At 40.6% G+C, this 12,368-nt stretch overlaps 1 pseudogene; it reads left to right on the top strand.

The window, feature by feature from the left end:
* The first annotated feature begins 7,180 nt into the window (after positions 1 to 7,180).
* On the top strand, positions 7,181 to 9,360 carry LOC103608965 (annotated as a pseudogene).
* Positions 9,361 to 12,368: the final 3,008 nt, after the last annotated feature.

Below are 12,368 nucleotides of genomic sequence, written 5' to 3'. Positions count from 1 at the left end.
TCTAAAGAGCCAAAGAGAGATAATGGTGCTTTGGGACAGGGCAGCAGCAGTGGAAAGGAAGAAAAGTGGAAGTATTTGGTATACATTTAGAGGTAGGGCCAACAGATCTTGGTGATGAATTATATATGGAAGGTGAGAGAGTTGGGACAGGGCAGCAGCAGTGGAAAGGAAGAAAAGTGGAAGTATTTGGTATACATTTAGAGCTAGGGCCAACAGATCTTGGTGATGAATTATATATGGAAGGTGAGAGAGAGAGAATAATTATGGGAGATTCTTAGATTTGGCCTGGGCAACTGAGAAGAAGGTGATCCTATTTAATGTGAAGAGAGCAAGACAGAAGCAGTTCTGTTTATTTTAATTTTTGTGTGTGCGCACACATGCACATGTGTGTAGCAAAGTTGAAAATCAAAAGTTCTGTTTTGGACAAGTTAACTTTGACATGTGTGATAACTTAGACATTAGATATTAGAGATGTCAGGTTGGCAATTGAGCATGTGAGTTTGGAGCTCAGGTAAGAGCTCAGGGGTGAGATGCTGAATTTGGGGTTCACTAACACATGCATACTAGAAGGCCTGAGAGTTTCTGAGATCACCTGGCAAGAGAATGTAGATGGAGAGGAGGTGGCACTCTGGACCAAGCCTTGGGTAAATTTCAATACAGTCAACATTTATTATCAGTTATTTCCAATGCATTTCTTTTGGTACTAGCCATAACTCCTAAAAACCTGAAACTTCTATTTTATAGGATCCCAGTCTCAGAGAATTCAAAAGAATGACACATTCCATATAATTTAGTACAGGTAATTTTGCAAAAAAAAAAAATTCCATTAAGGTGTGCAGTTATTCCTTGCCATTGCTTTCTGAGAAGCCTTAGCTTCTTAGGAGACCTGTAATTTTCTTTTTAATTTCTGATGTGAAGAGTCTGTCGATAGATCTTAATCTGTTAATTACTGAAACTTTCTACTGGTTTCAACTTGCTAGAAAACATTTAAATTTTATACCATTAGGGGAAATGCCTTATACGTCTTTTCACACTTCCCTGTTCTCGAAGCATTTTTACACAGAGCAGCTAAAGTTTCTTATCCAGGGAATAGCACAGATTTTACTAAATGGGGTACAATTCGGATTTCCAACCCACTATTGGCCTCTCTCCAACACCCACCATGGCACGGTCTGAAAAACCCCAGACAGAGCAGCTAAAGTTTCTTATCCAGGGAATAGCACAGATTTTACTAAATGGGGTACAATTTGGATTTCCAACCCACTATTGGCCTCTCTCCAACACCCACCATGGCACGGTCTGAAAAACCCCAGCCTTCCCAATCTCATACTGACTTCTTGCTGAGACATGAAAATGCAGTTTATAAAAAATTGGCAGAATCCTACAATGCTTTTACACATTTATTTGATAGAGACCCTCTGGGGATAACACACATACACTAAACAAAAAACAACACATGTACAAATGTTTAAGTGTTCTCTGTTTCCCACGCCAGTTTTTTCCCACTACTACGTAATAGGACCATTTACAGGACATCTATATAAAAGGTCGTAAACTTACTCAGTAGATACTCTTTACAGTTAAGCCTTACTTTGGAATTTCAACCCATCCTCACTGACATTAGAAATGTGCAGGGGCAAAAGAACTGCATCTAAGTCTACGCTCTGCTCTGAGCTAGGACAAGAGATACTTAATGCTTAGCCATGCCTTCTTAGTAATAAAGGCCTTGTTGGGGTTTTGCCAGGGCTATTCACTCGCACTATAAATCTTCTAATGCCACTATAATGCTTTATTTTTCAGGTTTCTTCCTGATCTTCTTCTCACTGTGATTTAGCAGAAAAATCCACACACTGCCAAATGATCCTGTACAATTACAGGATTTATGGGGTGCTAAAACAGCCCTTGGGCGAGGCCATCAAAGGAAAGGAGCTATTCAGTTATTCTGTAGTTTGTGGGTCTACAAAAGGAAATGTTCAAAATGGCAACTGTTTATTACCAAATCTAAAGAATTTAAGCAGTTACCCAGGAAAATCTGCTGGGTAGCAGGAAACATACAGCATCATTCGCAACTGTGAGGTGTGGTTTAGGGTTTTTCTTTCAGTGGTGGACTCTCTAGGACATTTGGCCCATTCAAGCCAGGACATCCTTGTTCTGTAGAAGAAGAGCTGGTCCTTTATTCTGTCTCAAATTCTCTACTTGGGAGAAGATGTGAATGAAATGCAGATGTTTAGCAATATAAAAATCTCATTTTGCTGTGAGTACTTAGTCTGGGAAGAAAGCCAGTGAAATCACTAATTCTGCTTTTTATTTGTTTTGTTTACTGAGAGGTTTTTGAGGTAAGAATATAAAAAAATATTAAAAAAAGACTCTTGATAAATGTTGTGCAAAAATTCCTTTTCTTCATAGTGAAATGGAAAATTGTGCTATTCTTGACCAAAGCTAGGACTGTCTAATTACACAGGTCAGAATCCATGGTAATCATAAATTGTTTGACTTTAAAAATATTTTTCCATTGAAATATGAATACGCTGAATAATTTGGTCTGACTTTCATGGAGGAGGTTGTCATTTTTTCGCATTTCCCCTAGATTCATCATCATCATGAAGAATTGCATTATTAATTAATTATATTGGACTAATTACACCTTAGAGTCTTGCAGAGATAGGTTTGGTTCATTGCACTTTTGGTGCATGAGCTGGGTCTGCTTGACAGTGTTTTGCTCACCATTATAGTCCCATAACTTAGCACAATGCCTTGGTTATATGCAATTTTAAAGGCAACTGATAGTTATTGCAAGATTGGTGTGAGTATGTCATGAGTCAGTATTCACAATGGTCCCCAAGTTTGCTGCATTTTTCTAGTCTTCTCTGCTGGTTTCTGTTCCACCATTCTTTTATGTCAAAAAGCACCATGGAGGAGTGGATGGTCAAGTACACCCAGCCCTCCACTGTAAAGGCCTGGGGGGAGGGCATTTGGGTGGGGTCTAAGGCAACACAATACTCCTGAGAAACATATGGAATAACACTTCTGGGGTAACAAGTTTGAAAGGGAAAATAAATAGTAACCCAGTCTTTATTGTATCTTTTTCAGAGGACTTCATTCAAACCAGCCCCCAAAGAGATCTGCCTAGCTTTCTCATCAAAAGTCTGCATAGAAGGTTATTTAAAATCTTCACCTGTGAAAGCATTCTAATGTCTCCAATGAGTAGAATACTAAACTCCAACGTTTAATGTTCCATCCAGAGGAAAAACTGTATTCAAGAGGCACTCATGTATATCTTACTGTGACCTTACACATTTCTTCCCAGCCTTTGTGATGGCTAGTGGTAGAGGGTGGCTGGATCGAAATGCAAAAAGTCCAGGTGCTAGCTTGTGCTCCTTCCCAGTAGCATTAGTGTCTGCAAAAGCCTGGGAGACTGCATGAGGGGATAGCTTTTCATATAATTTCCATCATTTAAAAATGTCCTTCATGCCAGTTCTCAAGCCTAAAATTGAGAGGCCTTTTCAGGGTTTTTAGGTAGCTGTTAAAAATGTAATTGAAACAAGTTCTTTTATTTGCTACTTAAGGTAGTTCAGACAAAAAAAAAAAAAAAAGAAAAAAAGAAAAAAGAAAAGAAAGAAAAAAGAAAATGAAATCAATTCCAACTCTAAGTGAGCAGTGCTTAAATCAAGAAGTTGAAAAAAATTACCTGAGCATACAGTGATAGTAATGGTTCTCATTTGTTAAATACTGTGCCCCGTGCTTGACTTCTCAGCAGCACTCTAAGAGGTAGGTGTTTACTACATTTACAGATCAGACAACTGAGGTTCAGAGAGGATCAGGTAAATTGCAGAGCTTGGGTTTGATACCAGAGCCTGGGTTCTTAGGTTTTCATCTCCAGGCCACATTAAATCTAGGTAGACAAAGTGGGATTTGCAAATTACAGGACTCCTTAGCTAGGTTTTTTTTTTTTTAAATTAATTATCTGGGCTTCTAATCAAGATGGTGTAATAGACAGTCCCCAGTGTCTCTCTCTTCCACAAATCAACCAATTTACAATTATTAAAAAGCAACGACAGCCAAGCTTGGGCCGCTAGAACTCAGGGGAAGAGGAGGAGAGACCTATGGAGTTCATGAAGGCAGGAGAAGTCACGATGAGAGGAAGAAAGGACCACTCCCACCATTTTGAGCCCTGGCCACTTCCAGACTGTCCCTAGTGAGCACACGGAGCAAGAACTGACAAAAGCCACAGGTGTGCCCTTCGTATGAAGTTGCTTGGAAGTAGCAGGGGAGAAGAGGGTGTTGGTGGTCCCCAGGCCAGAAAGACCACTAACAGGGTTCCTGTGGAGCCACATAGGAGTGAGTAGCCACATGCAACTGAAAAAAGGAGCCACTCAGAGGCCAGTGAGTCATCACAAGGGACCCGTGCACAGCCCATCCCATGGGAAGTGTTTGGAGTGTGGGTGGTGGGGGAGATGGGTCACTGGGGGAACATTGAAGAACAGCATGGACAGCTGATTTGTCCTCTAAACAGCACAGGCCTACTCTGTAGACTGTCCAGGAATATAGAACTGCAGGGGGAGCAGTTTGTTGAAAAGACTAGGTACAGACCAGAGTTTCCATACAACCCAGGTATACTGGATCTCATGAGACCCGGAAGTATCTACAAGATCAACTATTAAAACCTGAGCTGCAAAAAAAAGCCTTCCACAGGGAATAAGCAGTAATGAAGCAATTTAGCTCAACCACAGGGCTCCAGTGCTGGCCTCCACAGGAAGTTCTCCCATTTTAGAAGTAAGCAAAGGACAACAAATTAGTTCCAGTGCAGAGATTAAGTGGTGGGAACAGTGAATAAAACAACACAGAAGTGAAAGAAAAAAACAAAATACCCACAGATCAGAGACAAAGTTTGATATTAACTAGTAAAGGTGTAACATCATCAAAGAAAACCTATAAAACCTAGAAGGACCAGAAGCCACTTGAGCTCCCAAGCCAGGGATAGGGGAGGGCCAAGGGACTCAGCCATTGCCCCCCCCCCGACATCCACAACCAGCCCAGACAAAAACTGAGCAGCCATGGGAAGTGCCCCGGAGTCCTGAGCTGGGGTGGTGGGGGGACAAGGGCTTCAGCCACACCTTCCTGGCATCTGCATCCAGCCCAGCAATGACACAGTTGCTGCTGGAAGCCCCCTTATCTCCCCTGCCATAATGAGGTGGGGAGGCCCACAGGCCTCGATCATGCCCACTTCCTTTTCCCTTCTTCCCATCCTATTTCCCTTCCCCTTCCTCACTCCTTCTCTCCCCCAGCTGCTTCACAACAGCATCTTAGAATGAGGCATGGAGCTGGGGGAAGCCAAACCCAGCTTCAACTAGGCATGCTGCCGCCACTGCCCTGAGGCCCCACTGGGGTCCTGAGGTATGGAGCCAGGGGAAACCAAATGCATCTGCATCCAGGTAAAGGGCACACCAAAAACACCATTTCCACACAGGTAGTCCACCATAGTGACTGCAATTGCCATGGCTGCCTCAAAAGTGGCTAGTCTCTATAATAGCAGTCATAGTCACCATGCAGATGGTGTGCTAGACTCTCAACTGCATAGATAAAAGGAGAGGCACCAGTGGAGACCTAAATAAATAAATAAATAAACAAACAAACAAATAAATAAATAAAGAGGTCCTCTGTCTAGACTCTCAACTGCATAGATAAAAGGAGAGGCACCAGTGGAGACCTAAATAAATAAATAAACAAACAAACAAATAAATAAATAAAGAGGTCCTCTGTCTCCGCAAAGCACACTCCAGAGTAATAGAAGAAGCATCTGATTTACAATAATAAGGGAGGCCTTGACCACACCTGTCTCAGCACTGGACAGATTATCCAGGCAATGAACCAACAGAGAAACAGTCTATCAGACGGAGAGGACAAATCTATGGTTATTGGAGGGGTGAGGGAGGGGAGAGGGGGAAGGGGAGGGATTGGATAAGGGGCAAAAATAATAACTATGATTTGTAACAATGAATATGCTAAAAAAACAAATAAAAAATTTAATTATCTATATGATTGCCTTAATTCATTACTCGGTTTTGCCTGTGTAATATTTAGGCACTGTAAAAGCATTGTTTGCTTTTCTAAAGGGTGTATTGCGGTTAGCTATGAATTCATAGTTTAAGCAACTAATTCTTATTGTTTAGCAGCTCTCTGTAGCTCCATGGTACTTTATTTTGGACATTTTTAGATGACTAATGTTGCAGTCTAAAGGCTTTTTTATTAATATACCAATACATCAGAATAAATATATATATATTCTGAGTACTTCATATATATGAAAAGATTTGTGTTATCTTTCAATTCTATTTTTTTCCACGAACTTTTGAACTCGTATATATGCATGTATATATTTATATATATAGGCACACACACATACTTTTTCCTCTTTCTCTTTTTTTGTAATGGCTCATGGAGCTTCCTGCTGAACATCAATACTTTCAGGGATGGTTCCAGCTTCCTTTTGGGACCCTTGGAGAATGCACAAGTTGGCCATTATTTCAGCTGCTTTCTCTCCAAAGATGGTAAAGAGTTTCAGATGAAAGAAGTCCAGGCTGCATCTCTCTGCCAAGGAAAACAAATCCAATATCTCTCTTATGGGTTTGTTTTGCCAAATTCCCAAAAAAAGACTGTATTAAAATGGTGTCTTTTGCGTTAAGTTTTCAAACACCACTAGAATTACAGTAATCATAAACTTTTCCACTCTCTGGGTCTCATAACTCTTTCAGGTGATATGTGAAGAGATGTCAGAAGATTCCTCCGTGACCACTTCAGTTCCACAGGCACATGCCAGTGCAGATCTGTTTCTGTCACCCCCATCGCACCATCTTTTACTCTCAGGAACTCCCATCTTTAAGGAACAGATTTTGCATTGGGACTCTGATGTCAAATGCTCTTGATAGGATTCTGACAGATGTTTTAGATTTACCAGGAACAAATTTTCATCTACTTTGGCTTATCAGTGTTTTAGTGTTTTATTGTAGTTCTTGCAAGCCGGTGGAATTTTTATAAAAACATAAAAGTTAAAAGAAAAATTTAGGTTTCTAAAATCCCCAAGAGGAAAATAAAAATTTTTTATTTATTGTGGACTGCAGCTCCAGCGGATGCCCAGGAGTTCCAGCCAGCCCTTCCTGATGGCTTGCCCTGTGGATTTCAGATCTCCTGACCAGCTCCACAATTGTGTGCAAAGAGAAGAAATGCGATTATGATAATTTTCCCAGGACATCTGTTGTCATAGCATTTTAAAATGAGGCCTGGTCTACTCTCCTTTGGACACTTCACAATGCGCTTGAGACATCCCCGGACATTATGCTAGAAGAAGTCATCCTTGCGGATGACTCCAGCGATAGAGATCACCTGAAGGAGTGCTTGGCCACTAAGCTGTCGGGCCTGCAAGGTGCAATAAATAAATAACTAATACCATGGAATATGGAAGGGTTAGAAGTGACTAGAGAGCTCTGTGGTTTAAAAGTAAGCAGCTGCTGTTCCCATGACTTCTTGTTAACAGTCCCTTGTCTGATACATTTGGGGCCAGATACATTTCAGATTTCAGAACTTTTCAGAGCCTTAGACAGATAATTTATGGCTGCTGCTGTATTTTACATAACATCAAGTGGGGTCTGGGGTAGCACCCAGTAATCACAAGGTAATATTTCTGCAACAAAACGTGAATGTTCATACCCAGTGGGGACAAAGTGGGACTCTAAATAACTCCAGGGCAGTACAGGTTTTGCTGCCAAATGAATTAAGGAAACCTTCTGGTTTCCAGAACTTTTGATGGTTTGGGTTAGATGACTAGGGATCAGTATCATGATGGTCTCGACTGGAGGGAGATCCATGAAACACTGAGTAATGTGTATAGGATAATCTCAGTTTAGGTGACGAGGGGAGAGAGGGCCCTGCTCCACTCCAGAGTTTTGTGATTTTTGTTGGGATATAGAGAAACTCGGGGAGGGACCTGTGTCAAATTGTCCCCATTGGCTCCCACGAAGGTAGGATAAAAGAGAACAGGGGAATGGCTGACTTTTCATGAACTCCTGCACTGTTTGGCTTCTTACAATGAGTGTGTGTTACTTTTTAACTGTAAGGTGAAGAGGAAGACGTGGCCCTCCACGTGGCTGGTACTTGCTTCCTTTGTGCCGAGGGGAGTTTGGAGATTTTTCTTCATTTGATCAGAGGCTTTTCGTGCGGTTGTTCCCTTCCCCCTGGTTGCTGGCAGCCAGGCCCACTGGACCTTGAGCAGCTACTAAATTAACCCAGCTACATGTTATCATTCTGCACCAACGCTCTGGGTGCTGGGAGAGAGTCCTGGAGGCCACAGCGTGTTTTGACCGCATGGTTAGATGGGGAGGGGCCTGCTGGAATTTGCATTCCCTCATTTTTAAGCTAAACAGATCTTTTAAGATAAGCAAAATCCATTTTTAACTGAGTTTGAAGGTCACCCTGTGCTTGGGTTTCTCCCAAGGATGCTGGGGAGCAAACTGAATCCACAACATTTGGGGAAGGCTGTAATGTGTCTCCGAGCACTGCACTGGGAGTCTGGAGACCCCACTACCAGTGGCTCCCCATCTGGTGGCCTCGGGCCAGCTACTTAAAACTTCTGTGTTTCCTGGTGAGTCGGATGAGGGGATGGACGAGATTTACTCATTAGTTAGTTATTTATTGCACCTTGATCCAGGTGAGCAAGAGGGAGGGCCTGGTGTGAGCCTGGCTGCTGGGGGCTTCCACGGCCAAAGATGATGTTCTGACCTTCTTGGACTGTCACTGTGAGTGCCACAAGGGGTGGCTGGAGCCACTGCTGCAGAGGATCCACGAGGAGGAGTCGGCAGTCATGTGCCCAGTGACGGATGTGATCCACTGGAACACCCTGGGGTACCTGGGCATGCCAGGGAGCCCCAGATTTGTTGTTTGGACAGGAGGCTGGTGTTCACTTGGCACACGGTTCCTGAGAGGGAGAGACAGTGGATGCGATCCCCCATGGATGTCATCGGGTCTCCAATGATGGCTGGTGGGCTGTTTGCTGTGAGTAAGAAATATTTTGATTATCTGAGGTCTTATGATACAGGAATGGAAGTTTGGGGAAGAGGAAACCGTGAATTCTCCTTTCGGATCTGGCAGTGTTGTGGGACTCTGGAAACAAACCCGTGTTCCCACGTTGGCCACTTTTTTCCCAAGCAGGCTCTCTACTCTGGCAACAAATCTCTGGCCAACAGCCTCCATGCAGCAAAGTGTGGATGCTACCATTGCAACCCCAGCACCTGCTTACTCCAGAACAAAGGATTGAAAGAATGCTACTTTGCCAATAACCCTCTTGACAAAAACCAAATTGCAGGATAACAGGTGCTTCTGTACTACTGCCACAGGATGGGCCAGAACCAGTTTTTTGAGTACATGCCACAGAGTGAAATACTCTGTAACAAGGATTGAAAGAATGCTACTTTGCCAATAACCCTCTTGACAAAAACCAAATTGCAGGATAATAGGTGCTTCTGTACTACTGCCACAGGATGGGCCAGAACCAGTTTTTTGAGTACATGCCACAGAGTGAAATACTCTGTAACGCCCACCAGCCAGAGGCCTGCCTAGCTGGGGAAGCAGGAGTGGATATTCCCATCATGCATGTATAGAAAGAAACTGCCCCAGAAAATCACAAGTTCATCTTGCAGGAGGATGGTTCTTTATTTCACATATAGTCCAAGAAATATGTCCAGTCTGTGAAGAAGGACTTTAGCCACAGTTTCCTACCACTCCTAGGAGGCTGCACCAACTCAGATCATCAGAAATGGTTCTTCATAGAATGCATGTGATGAAGAGTCACTGTACCATCGAGCCCTCAGAGGAGATTATGGGCCGTGGACTCTGTGCCCGATAGAGACTTAGCGAAGTGCCCACCTTAAACCACCAGAATCCACCATAAACCTGGCTGCTCTACCCTTACAAGGAAATCATTTCACCATCTGTGAAAGTGATGTTGAATTTATAAAAAATGTAAATAAGCTTTGTACTGATTTTGAAAACTTTAGAAATGTTCCAAAATGCCCTATTTTCAAAGGATAATCATAAAATGTTAATTCTTGGTATTGGGAGAATTAAAATCTTATAATATTTTTCTATCAAAATGTATATTCTACTGTTGTGCCTTTTATTCCCCTGGCAAAAGGTAAATATTTTATTTTTGTATTTATAAGGATTCCCAGGTATGAAGACATTTGCACAGGGGGAAATTAGACTCAAACCATGTACTTTGCATAAACTGATAATACCTCAAGTGTTAGGTTAGATTTTTCTCCATTTAGAAATGTGGACATTAGGATCACTGTATTGATTCCTCAGGTCATTGAGATATTCTAAATTTATTTAATAAAGAATGCTTTGTATTTCTGTGTTGCTACTACAGTCAAAACTCCATAATGTTCATGTTAGCTAAAGAGAACTAACCAAAGCTGAAATCTCGAAGAAACAATTTGATTTACCAGGCTAGTACATGGGTACTTCAAAATGTTCCTGGAAAAATTGAATTAAAAGGTAACATGATTCCTTCCATGAACTTTTTGAAGACCCTTCATCTAAGCTTGAGTGTGGACTTCTGACAAGGCCTAGCTGTGGTATGACTGGTTGTTTTTAGTAATTACCACTATGAGTTTAAAACATGTTTATATCATTTAAAATTTTTATCACACAATAGTGTCAGGGAGAAAGTTAATGTTCTATATGAAATTCAGTTTTCAAATTTGTTCATTAATAATATCTCATCATTTCAGTCAACGTTAGGTTTTGTGTGCCTCAGCTGCTGTTGAGAAAGTTTCTTTCAGTAATTCTGATTTGTGAATTATCCCAGATCAACTCTGAGATCTTGTCAACTTGACAAAGTCAATAAGAATGATTTCTTTTTTTTTAACATGAGAACACTAACTGCAGATCTTTGTTTTTGTACCAATCAGATGTGAGAGATGAGGGCACGTGCAACTGATGAAAAAGCATCAACTTGTGTCTCAGGCTCTTTTTCACACACATTCTCTGAGAGATCCTGACAGGTGCCAGTTTAACCATTACCCAGAAACAACTCTGATTGGCCTGGCTTGGATCCATCTGATGCATCTTAACTACTCTGTACCTCAGTTTCTTCATCTGCACTATGGGGATAAGGAAACCAAGCTCGTGGGGTGGTTGTAAGGATTAAATAACACAGTGAGGTGGGGCCTAGCTTATTCTGGCCCACAGTATGGGTTCACTAAATGTCAGCTATTTTCATAAATGTACTTTATACAATGTGAAGCACAATAAACATAAATACACGTTTATTACAAATAAATATTAAATAATGTAAAAAAATTTTTCTTAAATCTCCAAGAGGAATTGATGGCTCCCATATTTACCCCATCATGTTTTTCCTTGTATTATTAGTTTCTTATATCTCTTTATCTTCTCTTTCCCATATAATTATCTATACAAAAGAATTCAGTAAATGTAATCTGAGTGAATGTATGTTGAATGAAATCATAGATACATATGAGTAGAGTTAATGTACTAGTAATTGATATTATGTGTAACGTGAAATCACTTTCTGAAATGTATCAAAAGGTACTTACCTTTTAAAAATGATCATAGAGCTGTTAATAAATATTGTGTGGTTAAAATAAGGTCAATATTCATAGAAATTAAGTTCCATCAACTTCCCAATTTCTTCATTGAAGGATTAGGAACTCAAAAGTTTAAAACACAAATTCCCAGGTTTCTCTGGATTTAAATTGTAAAATGATTATGATTTGGAGGTGGTGGTAGGGTGAAAAGTAATCAGGTAATTAAAGCTTTCTTTGTCTAATAGCCAAGGAAGTTTATATTCCATGTGCCTGCACTGGAGAACTGAGCAGTAAGACACAGGCTTGGAGGCATTATTGCATAGATAAGTTCAGGATTCAAAATTTGCAAAAAAATGTATCTCAAAAGATGGACTTGTCTGAGATAGTTAAGAACTGCCTATTATTTTATAAAGGATTTCATATCTTAAAGTTAATAATGATTAGTAAATTATGACTGTAGAAAGGAAACAGCTGTTCATTGAATGTAGTACCTGTGATACTACATATTATGAATACACGTGTATTCATAAGTACAATAAACATTTATATAAAATCACTGTCATATCTTAAAGTTAATAATGATTAGTAAATTATGACTGTAGAAAGGAAACAGCTGTTCATCGAATGTAGTACCTGTGATACTACATATTATGAATACATGTGTATTCATAATAAGTACAATAAACATTTATATAAAATTACTAAGCACCTAACATTTTTCAAACTGCTCTCTCTATATTCACTTTTTTCATCATTACCGTGATC

This window comes from Galeopterus variegatus, unplaced genomic scaffold (assembly GCF_000696425.1).
Source record: "Galeopterus variegatus unplaced genomic scaffold, G_variegatus-3.0.2 Scaffold9025, whole genome shotgun sequence".
Classification (NCBI taxonomy): domain Eukaryota; kingdom Metazoa; phylum Chordata; class Mammalia; order Dermoptera; family Cynocephalidae; genus Galeopterus; species Galeopterus variegatus.
The sequence above is the reverse complement of the archived record's forward strand: the minus strand, read 5'-3'. Positions and strand labels throughout refer to the sequence as shown.